The sequence below is a fragment of the Ictidomys tridecemlineatus genome, chromosome 9, assembly GCF_052094955.1.
Source record: "Ictidomys tridecemlineatus isolate mIctTri1 chromosome 9, mIctTri1.hap1, whole genome shotgun sequence".
NCBI classification, from domain to species: Eukaryota; Metazoa; Chordata; class Mammalia; order Rodentia; family Sciuridae; genus Ictidomys; species Ictidomys tridecemlineatus.
In genome coordinates this window covers 9962192-9976237 of record NC_135485.1, presented here as the reverse complement: position 1 = coordinate 9976237, position 14046 = coordinate 9962192, and the positions used below count along the sequence as shown (strand labels likewise).

Genomic DNA, 14046 nt, shown 5'->3' with positions numbered 1-14046 from the left:
CCGTTCACAATAGCCTCAAAAAAAAAAAAAAAAAACTGGGAATCAATCTAACAAGAGGTAAAATACCTCTACAGAACACTAAAAAAGAAATTGAAGGAAACCTCAGAAGATGGAAAGATCTCTCATGCTCCTGAATAGGCAGAATTAGTATTGTCAAAATCGTTGTACTACCAAAGGGTTAACAGCAATTCCTATTACAATCCCAATGACATTCTTCATACAAATAGAAAAAGCAATCATGAAATTTATTTGGAAAAATAATAGACCAAAAATAGCTAAAGCAATCCTTAGCAAGAAAAGTGAAGCAGGAGCCATCACAATACCATACCTTAAACTATACTACAGAGCTACAGTAACCAAAATGGCATTGTATTGACACCAAAACAGACTTGTAGACCAATGGTACAGAATAGAGGGGACAGAGACAAACACACATAAGTATGGTTATCTCATCCCAGACAAGGGAGCCAAAAATATTCACTGGAGAAAAAGATAGCCTAGTGCTGGTAAAACTGAAAATCCATATGTACCAAAATGAAATTAAACCTCTCTCTCTCACCCTGCACAAAAATCAACTCAAAGTGGATCAAAGACTTAGGCACTAGAAAAAATAGGTCCAAATCTTCACCACAGTGGCCTAGGATCTGACTTCCTTAACAAGACTCTTAAAGCATAAGAAGTAAAATCAAGAATCAATAAATGGGATCAATTCAAATTAAAAAGCTTCTTCTCAGCAAAGGAAACAAAGGGAACAGTGTTCAACATCTCTAGAAAATGTAAATCAAAATTACTCTAAGATTTAGGCTCACTCCTGTCAGAATGGCAATCATCAAGAACACAGGCAACAATAAATGTTGGTGAGGATGCGGTGAAAAAGGTACATTCATACATTGCTCCTGGGACTGCAAATTGGTGCAACCACTATGGAAAGCAGTATGGAGATTTCCTCAGAAAACTGGGAATGGAACCACCATTTGACCCAGCAATCCCACTTCTCATTTTAAACCCAAAGGATTTAAAATCAGCTTACTATAGTGACACAGCCACATCAATGCTTATAGCAGCTCAATTCACAATAGCTAGACTATGGAACCAACTAGGTGTACCTCAATAGATGAATGGATAAAAGAGAAAATGTGGTATGTATACTCAATGGAATACTACTCAGCTTTAAAGAGTGAGATTATGGCATTTGCCAGTAAATGGTTGGAGTTGGAGAATATCGTGCTAAGTGAAATAAGCCAATCTCATAAAACCAAATTTCCAAATGTTTTCTCTAATATGTGGATGCTAATTCACAATAAGGCTGGGGACACTAGTGAAAAGTAGCTTAACCTTAGATTAGGTGGAGGGGAGAAGGGATATGGGGTTAGGAAAGATAGTACAATGAAACAGACATTATTTCTTTATGTATATGTGACTGCATGACCAATATGATTCTGCAACATGTACATCCAGAAAAATAAGAAATTATATCCCATCTATGAGTATCAAAATGCATAAATGCATTCTATTGTCATATTGTCATGTAGAACTAATTAGTACAAATTTAAAAAATTTAAAAAACAGTCTCTTGTGATATCATAAAAGAGATACAAATATATAATTTCAATCAAATTTGCCTGGTGCTAAAAGAGTACAGGATGTTACAAAAGAAAACAAAACACAAAGATGCATTTAACCAAACCCAGCAAGGCAAAACTTCCTGGAAAAATTAAGTAAGCAGAGCCTTTTCCCTGGGTTTCATTCTGAAAGACAAACATTTCCAACTGCTACATAATAATTTTCTAACAGGTTGACTGTTCACTTTACTTATCCCAAGAGAGAGGTAACAACAAGATAGTTGTACCACTAATAGTCTTTTGACACCTTGGCATTGGGTAGACTTAAAAAGTATACCAAATTAAGAAAGTTTAAAAGAAAATTACCTATTTGGAAATGAATGTATATTTGTATGTATGTTCTAAAAGATTATAGCTACCCACACAGAAAAATCTCTCAACATAATAAAATACTTCAAAATTAAATAAACAAATTTAGACTCATTATTAATTATCTAATCATTTTACATCTACCACAGTGAAAATATTAATATACATTTACAAGTTAGCTCATACAGTTTTGTTTTACTTAGGATATTATTATTACTACTTTCAGTAAGATCCTACACCAACTGATAACACTTGAGAATTTATTAAGTTCCAAGGGCTTTTTTTTCCCCTAAAATTCTTTACAACCACTTAATCCTGACAATACTTTCATGGGCTTGCTACTTTGTCTTCCTATTTCAATATGAAGACACTGTGTCACAAAAGGTTAAGTAATTTGCCCAAGATTATAGGGCACTGGAGCAAGTAGCATTGAAAGAATTTGAACCTCCACAGCTTGGCTTGATACTATTTAATCACTATTTTATTACTGACTTCCTACTGCTAACATTTAATATACAGAAAGGCACAGATACTGTGTCACAGGACAAATTTATCTATTAAAAATTCAGAGTGGTTATATAGTATATTATATAACAAATTTTAATATAGAAAACTTGGCAAAAAAACATATGTTATAGAACTAATTTGTCCTCATTATAAAATCCTGTGGTGCCGTGACCGATAGTCTTACACTATACCCCCTGTTCATGTCAATAATAGAACCCTCAATGTTGGACAGGCACAAAGCTGCCTAGAGTAAAATGCTACATTTCTCAGTCTTCCTTGTAATTAAGTGTGAATATATGTATAATATATGGCCAATGAGATATAATGTTAAGGTGGTTGTTCAATTTCTTGAAAACTACCCTTAAAAAGGAAGGCCTTCCTTTCTTTTTTACCTGCTGGATGAAATGTAGATATGATGGCTAAACATATTTAGACCAGGAGACAAAAACTCAACATGACCTAGGTTGAACCACCTGTGATATGAATCATCCCCTGCTCTGGCCTATTCACACTACATATGCTACCCATGTGTTTGTCCCTTAGTAGTTTTATCAATCACAGACTGACTGACATGACATTGCAGTACTCATATGCAGGGTGTGATACTATCTAAGGTTTCAGTGATCCTCTGGGTGTCCTAAAACATAATCTCTGTGAATAAGGGGGAACTATGAAAATTGTACTCCAAAGCCTTAATAGTCATGAACAAGGTTGCCAACCAATTCCACACAGTGATGAGAAAAATGCTGAAAACCATTGCATACACTCTGCCAAGACTTTTAAGAAAAAAGTAAACATTTAAGTCATATTATTATAACTATGCAGTTCCTGGGTTACCAATTAAAAAGAGAGGCAGTCTAACATAGTGGTTAAAAAAAGCACGAGCTGGTGACTGGGCATGGTGGTGCACACCTGTAATCCAGAGGCTCAGGAGGCTGAGGCAAGAGAATCACCAATTTGAGGTCAGCTTCAGCAATTTAGCAAGGCTCTGAGCAACTTAACAAGACCCTGTCTCAAACTAAAAAAATAAAAAGGGCTGGATATGTGGCTCAGTGAATTAAGTGCCTCTGGTTTTAATTCTCCCAAACCCAAAACAGAAAGAGAGAAAGAAAGCACAAGCTGGAGAGTTACAAAGTTTCATCACTTAATAGCAGTTGAAATTTGGCAAAAATCGTTAAGAATACATTAGCTGCTCAAGGGCAAAATAAGGGTAAATACCTACATGTTAGTTGTGGAAATAAACAATATGTATATATGTGACAAACTGTATAGGTATAGTAAACATAAAACACACACACACACACACACACCTTAATTGAAAACAGCTCATCTTTCTTATGTGCTTTAAATGAAGTGTTGTTCCCATTGGTTTGGTATACTCTTTCAACATTTTTTTCATCATCTATATTTCACCTTTACTTCTAAATACAATTAGGAACAAAAAGGTTCATACAAAGTCTGGTAAAATCCACTTAGAATGTGGTCATTACCAACCTTGATTAATTCCAATCTCTGCTCAGATCCAAGGGGCAGGACAGTCATTCCTGACCTCACTCCCAAATCTCAATGCATGCCTCATAAAAGCCTAAGAATAAGATCATACAAATGTAGAAAAGACCCTTAGATCCAAAGTACCAGATGCCAAGAGAGCAATAGAATCATTCCTTACCTACCTCTACGGCCATTAATCTGCTTTAGATTCAATGAAGTTAATCTATTTAACAAACACTTAAATCAGGATCTTGTCATAATTTTTTTTTCATCCAAACAATATTTACAAATTTTCAAATTTTTATTCAATCAATACTATAAAATACACTAAGAAACAACAGAAAATACCAAAATGTTTTGTTTCAAGTAAAGTACAATCACAAAAGAAACACAATAAAAAAGAATAAAGTTAAGCTATTAATCATATAGTAAGATAATGTATTATCTTATAGTTACTACAATAAAACTAACATGAAACTGATATTAAAACCAAGTTGAACTAATGGTTGCAAAACTTTTCACTGCAAAAGCATTTTAAATGAAAATAATGCTAATTGCTATTAAGAATGACAATAGGGCATTATGTAAAAATGTGGATGTGTAACCGATGTGATTCTGCAATTTGCATTTGGGGTAAAAATTGGGAGTTCATAACCCACTTCAATCTAATGTATGAAATATGATATGTCAAGAGCTTTGTAATGTTGTGAACAACCAATTAAAAAAAAAAGAATGACAATGGGCAATCACACATTGCCAGTGGCAATGATGAATTGGTATAAAGCTTAAAAATAGGATGGCAATATGGACAGTCCCCAATTTACAAGGCTGCCAAAGGGTATACACATATAGTCACCATTTTTCACTTCCAGTAGTCAATAATTACATGAAATATTTAACACTATTATAAAATATAGTTTTCAATGATTTTGCCCAGCTGTTGGCCAAAGTAAGCATTCTGAGAACATTTAAGGTAGATTAGGCTAAAATGTTATTTTGGGTAGGTTTTGTGTCTTAAATGCATTTCTCACTTATAACATTTTCATTTATCATAAACCAAGGAGCATCTGTACATATTAAGAGCTACAAAAACAAATGTATTAAGTTTATCCTATGGAAATGAACATAAAATTCACTGAATTTTATTTTATATTAAAAATACTAAGCATCCAAGGAAAGGTTATACAAATTATATTACAGGAATGGATAATATATATGATCTATTTTAAACGCTCTAAACATGCATTTATGAAGAAAAATGAATTATTAAGAAAAACGATTACTCATTTAACCAATAATTTATTGAGCTGCTCCTGTTTGCCTTGCATTATGATATATGCTAGTTCAAGGCAAAGTAAAAACAGGTATTATCATTGTTTCAATCAGAGTGTCATCTGAAAGATATTAATAATCTTTTAAATAACATTAGCCTATAACAAATTAATGTACCTAAAATAAATAAATGATAAAGAACTCTGATTAAAAAGGAATGATCCTCTAAAAATCTTTAACAAAATATAATCTACTCAGGTGTATAAGGGAGTTCTCACTGACAAAGTACATACTGATTAGGGATTACAGAGATTTCCTACTGATGATGAAAGAACAAACACATGTGCTTACTACTGTTGCTTTCTGAAATCTCTAAAAAGACAGTTAAGAAAATTAACTTAAATATAACTTAAGAATAACTCCATCAGGACAAGCAATCATACAGGATTTCAGAAGAACCAGGTAACACATTTTGGGAAGCTGTAAATATGAATCGTTAAGAAGTAACTGACATTGTAGACCAGAAATCATTGAAGCCACAAACCTAAACCAGTGTGTGTATAGGAAAAGTCATCAAGAAATAAGCCATTTACCATAGCAGATACCTGGAGAGGCTCAAGCATAAGATGCTCAGGTTACCATTGATGATAGATACATGGTGGAAACAGGAAAGCAGTAAAGTTGGCAACTGCTTGTTAATTTTTTAAAGAATCAAAAGACACACAGTCGACTTTTTGGTTCTTCTAAGAGGGCCAGTAACTAGCCTGTAATTCCCAGTCAGAAGACAGAAGAAACACATCCAGATCACTACCCTGAACACATAGACAAGCCCAGAGACAGACTATTTGAGGGTCTCACCTACAAATGCAAATGTTTACCCAAGTAAACACACAGAGCTTTCAATCCTAAGTTTGTATTTTACTTTTAAATAATATGAATGGGCAGTAAAGAATTATGAGATATTTGATGAAAATCTCCAACATGAGGGGGGAAAAAAAAACAGAAAAGAGGAAATCAGAGGAAGCACAGACAACACAATAAAATGAAAAGATAATACTTAAATACTACAATATACGCCAGAGAAAAAGCACAAATTTAAGATATAAAAATAAGGATGTGGTAGGAAAGTCACAAGAATTATTTTAAGACAGAATCTTAAAAATTAGCAAAAAGTTTTAAATTAACAACTCAAAAGTTGAAATATGAGCGATAAGGATACTTCTTCAAAATCAAATTAAAAGGTAAAACAATAAAAGTAAATGATGGTATAGAGAGTCAACATTTGAAAAAAGGAATTCCAAAAAAAAATAATATTTCAAAAAGGGGAGATATTATCAAAGAAATATGAGTATCTTCATTAAAAGCATCCAAATTAATGTGCAGCTCAATAACAAATGAAATGAAGGAGGCATGCAGGCACATATGCACCTCAAGACCCACATTTCATGATTTTAAAATTCAGGCATGAAAAGATCCTAAAAGCTCTCAGAAGAAAAAAAAGAAAATTAAAAACAAGACAATCATATAAACAAACAGGTTTCAGAGTAGCATCATATGGCTAGCAACCCTGAAGTTAAAAGAAAATGAATTAGTGTCTTTAAAATTCTAAATTGCTAATATACAATTCCATGCTAGTCTATCATCTTACATAGGTATAATAAATATGTTTTTATTCATATAAAGGCTCAAATTTTTTGTCCCATCAGCAGAAGATACTGGAAGACAAGCCCAACAAAGAAAAGAGAGAGAGAGAGATAAGCCATTAAGAAAAGAATATGGAGATCAGGATCTGGATTCCACAGGAAGGAAAAAGGGATTCCTAGGAATATGGAAGTTCCCAAATGACAGCTAAAGAGGGGACTATGAGAAGGATGCCTGGGAAAAAAGTCAATCTGAAAGATGATTTGCTGTATTTGCATCAACTGAAAGAGTTTTACAGATAAATTTTGGAATAAAATTAGAGCTAAGTATTTAGAAAACTAAGCAAACCAACCAGAAAAGCATATACGATTAATTTCTGAAAAAGCAATGTTATATGAAAAAGAAAATGATATATCATAGTACAATATATACGAGGTTCATTTATGAATATTATTTGCATTATTCTCAGTAATGTAATCCTTAAGTTAAGCAAAATACTTTTATAATAATTTTTAGAGAACAGAATAAGAGGAAGAATTGGGGGATGTGTTATTATCAACACATAATATTTGAAATATAAGAATACAGATTATTCAAAATTACATGAAGAATGAGTTAAAAAAAAAAGTTTCAAAGTGGCTACCTCTAAGAAACAGGAGTCATAAGAGGGTTAGAAAAATGAGAATATTTATGTATACATTTTTTAAAATTATAATCCTGTGGAACTATTTGACTTTTAAATCTACATACATGTACTTTTAAACTGATTTTTGAAAAAAGTTAACCAGGTTTGGGGGAGGGTAAAGAAAATTGCAAATATTTCAAATTACATATAGAAAAAGATTGGAAAAATTATACGTCAAAATACTGACTATGGGACTGGGGTTGTGGCTCAGCTGTAGAGCCCTTGCTTAGCACGCTTGAGACCCTGGGTTTGATCTTCAACCCCACATATAAATAAAGTAAAATAAAAGTATGTGTTCACCTAGAAGTAAAATAATATTTTAAAAATTCCTTTGTGTATATATACTACATTTTTTTTACCCATTCATCTACTAAAAGGCATCTAGGTTGGCTCCACAATTTAGCTATTGTGAATTGTGCTGGTATAAACATTGATGTGACTGTGTCCCTTGGGTATAGTCTGAGGAGAGGGATAGCTGGGTCAAATGGTGGTTCCATTCTCAGATTTCCAAGGAATCTCATACTGCTTTCCATATTGGCTGCACCAATTTGCAGTCCCACTAGCAATATATGAGTGTACTTTCCCCCCACATCCTTGCCAACACTTATTGTCTTCATAATAGCTGCCATATATACCCCATGGAATTTTACTCAACAATAAAAGAGAATAAAATTATGGCATTTGCAGGCAAATGGATGGCGTTGGAGAAGATAATGCTAAGTGAAGTTAGCCAATCCCCCAAAAAACAAATACCAAATGTTTTCTCTGATATCAGGAGGCTAACTTATAGTGGGGTAGGGAGCGGGAGCATAGGAGGAATAGATGAATTCTAGATAGGGAAGAGGAGTGGGAGGGAAAAGAAGGAGGCAGGGGATTAGAAAGGATGGTAGAATGTGATGGACATCATTACCCAAAGTTCATGTAAGAAGACACGAATTGGGTGTCAACCTACTTTATATACAGAGATATAAAAAAATTGTGGCATATATGTGCAATAAGAATTATAATACATTCTGCTGTCATGTATTTTTAAAAATCAATTAAATTAAAAAATATTGATTGTGGCTATTTTAGTTTGCAGAATTACTGATGATTTTAAAATTCATTTTTTTCTGGTGTTTACAAATTTTCTTTAATGTATAAATACCACTTTTGGTAATAAGAAGACAAAACAAATGTGGAAAAAAGGATTAAATGCTACACTTTAAAGGAAAGATTCTTGGGTACTCTTTTAAATACTTTAAGCAGCTAGAATTCATAGGCCTAATCATCCGAAGAACTTGATTTTATCACTGAAAATTATATATGAGGAAGATTCTTCTTGTTATTTTCCATTTAAAGATAAGATACATAAAGATAAGATACATACATAAAGATATGATTTTACATGTCTAAAATCATAAGAAGATGCATTGTGGGGAAGAAGCAACTTGCAGTAAGTACATATGTATTCTGAATTAATGTGATTTTAAGAAAATTCACCATAGTTTTTGTCTGGTAGGTTTTAGTTTTGAAAAATTAAATTGTAATCTGTCATAATTCAAATGAACATTTGTCTAAATATTCAAAGATGCCTAAAGATATAATGGCTTCACTATGTTCTCAAATTTAATAATATTATTGTTAATAAGGATAGCTACCCTAAAAAGAAATGAAACTTAAAAATTTCTACTCATGATACCAATATTTCAAATAAGTTTTCTAAAATGAGAACTTCTACAACCACATTTTCATAATTTCCTTTTTAGTCTGTAGATATTCTGATAAAAAGAGTTAAATTCATGTAAATGTACTTTAAGATGAACTTAATTCTAAACAGCTAGAAGGTAAGTAACAAGATTCTATGTATATTGTAAGAACATTCATTGCAATATCAAAATACATAGTAAAATGTATATAGCTCCTATATAAATCTAATTTATTTTAAAATTACTGAATTTTTTCTTATTTTGATAAATCCAGAAAAAACAAAAATTGTAAGAGAAAAGAATATGTAAATTTTACTACTTTTTTGTAAAACTATCTTTTTTGAAGGAACACTCAAGTACAGGTTAAAATGGTTGGGACCAGAAGTGTTTAGGTTTTGGATTTTTTTCTTTGTTGGATTTTAGAATATTTGCATTTACAAAATGAGTTCTCTTGGGAATGGGATTCAAGTCTAAATATGAAATTCATTTGTGTTTCATATATACTTTATACACATAGCCTGAAGGCAATTTTACACAATATTTTTAGTGTGTCTGCATTGTGATTGCAACATGTCACGGGGTCAGATATGAAATTTTCCATTTGGCTCTCAAAAAGTTTATGAGATTTCGGAGCATTCTGAATTCTGGATTTTTGGATTAAGGATGCGCAACCTGTATTTGTGATTTTGTGCTATACCTTTTTTTTTTTTTTCCTGGCAATTGTGAAAATTTTGACTCTGTCAGAGGGAATAAGGCAAGGCCTTGTAAGAGGAAGTCAACATAACTGCTTTACATCATTGGTATTTGTTCTATTTTGCACTTTGCTGTCTTTTAATTGATATATTAAAACTTTTCAAAATACTTCATAGATTTCTTTGCCCTTGCTCTTCTTTATACCAGCTTCTCTAAATGTGCTCTTTACAAAACATGCCATACACAGTGTCTAGGACAGAGTTTAAGAACGACTGTCCAGCTCAAAAGTTTTTAAGTTCTAAAACGCAAGTTTTCATACAGGAGACTTAGCAATTCATGTAAGTTATTTTGGGACCTGTACTTCCATCTTACATAGCCAACTGAGAGAAACAGCAGGAAATTGAAAGAAAAGTAGCAAGAATTTGGTACTACCACAACCACATGGAACCTTGAAGCAACAATTCCTCACTTTCTCAGGTGTTAATAATGTCCCTAAAACAGGCAGAGGTTCTTACAAAGACTCATGGTAAGTGGAATGTTTTAGAAGCACCCACTTCTAAAATTTGTTGACATAAAAAAATCACATTCTAAATCCCTTATCCTGAATTTCCTTTAACTGTTTAGGGAACATTGGTAAAGACATTATGATCTGCTGAGACAGATCTTCTCAAGAACTGTTATATAAATTGTATTTCCTCCTACATTTTTCAAATCAACTTTCATGGGCTGAAATTAAAATTTTTGTCCTTATAATTTGGGGGAGAGCATAAGCAAGTTTGGTAAAAATGCTCACACAGTAAGACCTTTGAACAAAGTGCTGGGGGCAGGAGAGAAGAGAGCTTAACAATGATCTGTTTTGTTCTTTTGTTTAAAGGGGAATGAACTAACTCACACATAAAAAGATCACAAATTATTTTAAATAAGTATTTATTAAATATTAAACTACAAAATTACTTAACTGTACTTGGCAAAACATGACTTTTTAACTATTAAAAGACCCCATGCTTATTTTTCCTTTGAAAAGAAAAAATATTTCGCCTAGAATCAGGCCAGTTCAACAGAAAACAGTTAATAGAGAGAAACTGCAGAATAAACAAAGCAGATCAGTGCCATTGGTTCAATCCAGAGCAAAAGACAGCAGCACGTGAAGTGCTAACTGAGCAGGTTATACCCAATCAGCATCAGGCAGCCCTAAACATTAAGCTAAACCAGGACTAGCTAGCTGCCTTTCAAATGTGGCAAACTCAGCCATGCTTTTGCACATGCTGGATCCTTTGTGTAGTTAACATTTCCCAATATTTTTCCATCATTGTGATGCTCAGGCTTCAAGGTTTCAGCTTCCTTTAACCTTACATCTAAATCAGGTGCTCCCACTTATTGCCTTCTAAGCACTTTATTGCCTCCTTCCACAGTTATTTCCAACATTCTCTTCTGTGTTTGTGTAAGATCTGTGTTTCTTTCCCCAGTAGGCTATACATTCCCCAAAGGCAGACACCATGTCTGCTTTACACAATGGATAGCCAGCAACTGGTGCAAAAGTAGGTACATTTAGTAGAATAAAGTTCATTCAGAGTTCAATCTTTGGCTTCACATTTGCATATGGCCAAAAAATTAGAACCTTTCCACCTGCTATACTAGACCATACAAACCTTACTAATAAACCAGTGAGGTTAACTACTGACCTGCAAAAACCATCAAAGTATAGGAAAATGAAAATAAACTGCAGAGAAGCATTTTAGCCTTTAAGTGGGGATGAGAAGGTGTTTCCATTAGTACAATCACTCAGTTCTCAGGTCAATAACCTGCTATTTTCTTTGCATTCTATAGATCTCCTTAACTGTTTTCCTTCCTGTTGACACCAATTCTCACCTTGACTAGAATGCAATTTTACAGTTCTTTAACTCAGTAGTAAGCAGCTTCCATGATGATACCCACTGCTCTTGCCTTCTAGCATTCACAATCTCTTGAGCTACCAAATACTCACAAAATGATGTTGTAAGACTTTGAGGCCATTACTTTGTGCTCTATCACTCACTCAGAAGGAGCGTTATAAGGAAACTTTAGCACTCCTGTGGAAACATCTACCTGGCAGTGAACTGAGTTCTTCTACCAACATTGTATACTAATTTGCCAGCTACATGAATGTATTATCTTAGCTGGAATCATCCAGAGCTCAGTGAAGCCTGCAGTCAAAGCTCAGGTGATTTCTTGATTTCTACCTCAAAAGAGATCCTTATCAAGAACTAATCAGTCAAACTCCTCCCAAATTCTAACCTACAGAAATTGTGTGAGATGTTGCTTTAGATGCTAATTTTGGGGGTGATTTATTTTGCAGCAATAGATAACTAATATAATATCTCATTACTCAAGTCCACAATTTTCTAGAAATATCCACCATTAATACAAAGAAAAAGAAGAAACTCATTTTAAAAATTAACCTATTTTCTTCTTTTCCATTAGATCCCAGAAGAAAGTTGAAGAAAATAGTGGTTTGGTTTTGTTTTTATGGTACTGAGGATTGAACCCAGAGGCACTCTACCACTGAGCTACATCTCTAACTAACCTAATATTTTAAGGTCTTGGAAAACTGCTGAGATTGGTCACAAATTTATAATCCTCCTGTCTCAGTCTTATGTGTAGCTGAGATTATAGATGTGCACCCCCAAGCCTAGCAAAAATGACTAACTTTAAAAAAAGCACTTTAAAAGGATAAAATACTAATTTTGTTCCTGGGGGTAAATAATTATTTTGTATTAAATGAAGGTCAAGTTTTTCTGAAGAGATGGGATAAAGGTGAACATTATTCTAAAGATCAGGAATGGGGGAAAAAATTAAGAAAAACAAATTTATGGGTTAACCCTGGCTGGTTTCTTCCATTTGACATCATCTTGCTTTTCAGATTCTACTGAGGTCCAACTAAAAAACTGTAGTGACACAAGTGTTTGTATGTGTGTGTGTGTGTGTGTAAATACACAATATGATCATTGCAGGAAGCAGCGAAGTTGTACTAGAAAGAAAGGGAAGAAAAAACATTTTTAGAGCAGCACTCAGGGAGTAAAGTAATTTTAAGTATGTATATGATGGCAACTGTGAAGTACTAGTTTTATTTCTCTATGTAGGGAAGGTTTCTTAATTTTTTTCTTTTTTTGTTGCCATAATACATGTGGAACATAATGTACTCCAATCAGAAACAAATTTATCATCATGATGACTCCAGACTCCTAAAGATGGTGGTGGGCATATTTTTATTCTTACAAAGACAATTTTTTTTAACAAAAAATTTGGAAATCGCTTCAGATTTTTAAAAAATTATTATTGTTCACCTTTTGCTGCTTCCATTTCCTTTCTCAAGTTCCTCTCTAGATCTGACCTCCACTTTTATAATTACCCAGGCTAAAAAAAAGAAAAAAACTGAAATAATTAATAGTGAAGCAATGACTATTTTCTCTAACATCTTCAAAACCCTTTTAAAAGATGGGAAGAAATAACAATGAAAACCTTTCATCATCTAGTAACAATAATCTTTGATTTGTCTAGAAATTCTTAAGAGTTTTCTTTCTAAAGAAGACAAGGAAAAAACAGGGCTTTTTAAATCATGAGTTGTTAGATTCTATTCAAATAGCAGACCCAAGACAAACTGTCAGCCTAACAGTGAGGAGAACGAGATTCCATATAGACACTCAAAAAACTACACTGAATTTTGATGAGAAACAAAACAAACAAAAACCCAAAGTGTAACTATATCAGTTTGTATAGAGAACTACATCATCAGCAACCACTAATGACCCCTCAGCTTTCCAAGCTCCTTAAAAAGAAAGAATCAGAAAGACAAAAAAAAAAAAAAAAAAAAAAAAGAATCCTCTACAAGCAAAATCCAGTTAGCAGAGCAAAATGATTAGATAGTTGACCAGTATTATCTGCTTAGTAGCTAACAACCTCGATACCAACACTGAAGTTCTGGAGTTTGAGACTAAATCTTTTAAGTGAATTCTTAATTAGCTTTAAAGAATTAAAATGATTTTGATTCGATGAGAAATTCTGAGCCAGAACTAATCAATTAAGCTGCTGCTGTACTCCTGACCCACTGAAAATGTATAAGGTAATAAACACTTATTGTTGTTTTAAGCTGTTAAATTTT

At 33.1% G+C, this 14046-nt stretch overlaps 1 protein-coding gene across 10 annotated transcripts in view; it reads right to left on the bottom strand.

Moving 5' to 3' along the window:
• Cpeb2 (cytoplasmic polyadenylation element binding protein 2) overlaps positions 1-14046 on the bottom strand; it is a 71423-nt gene that overhangs the window by 42530 nt on the left and 14847 nt on the right. The window lies entirely within an intron of this gene.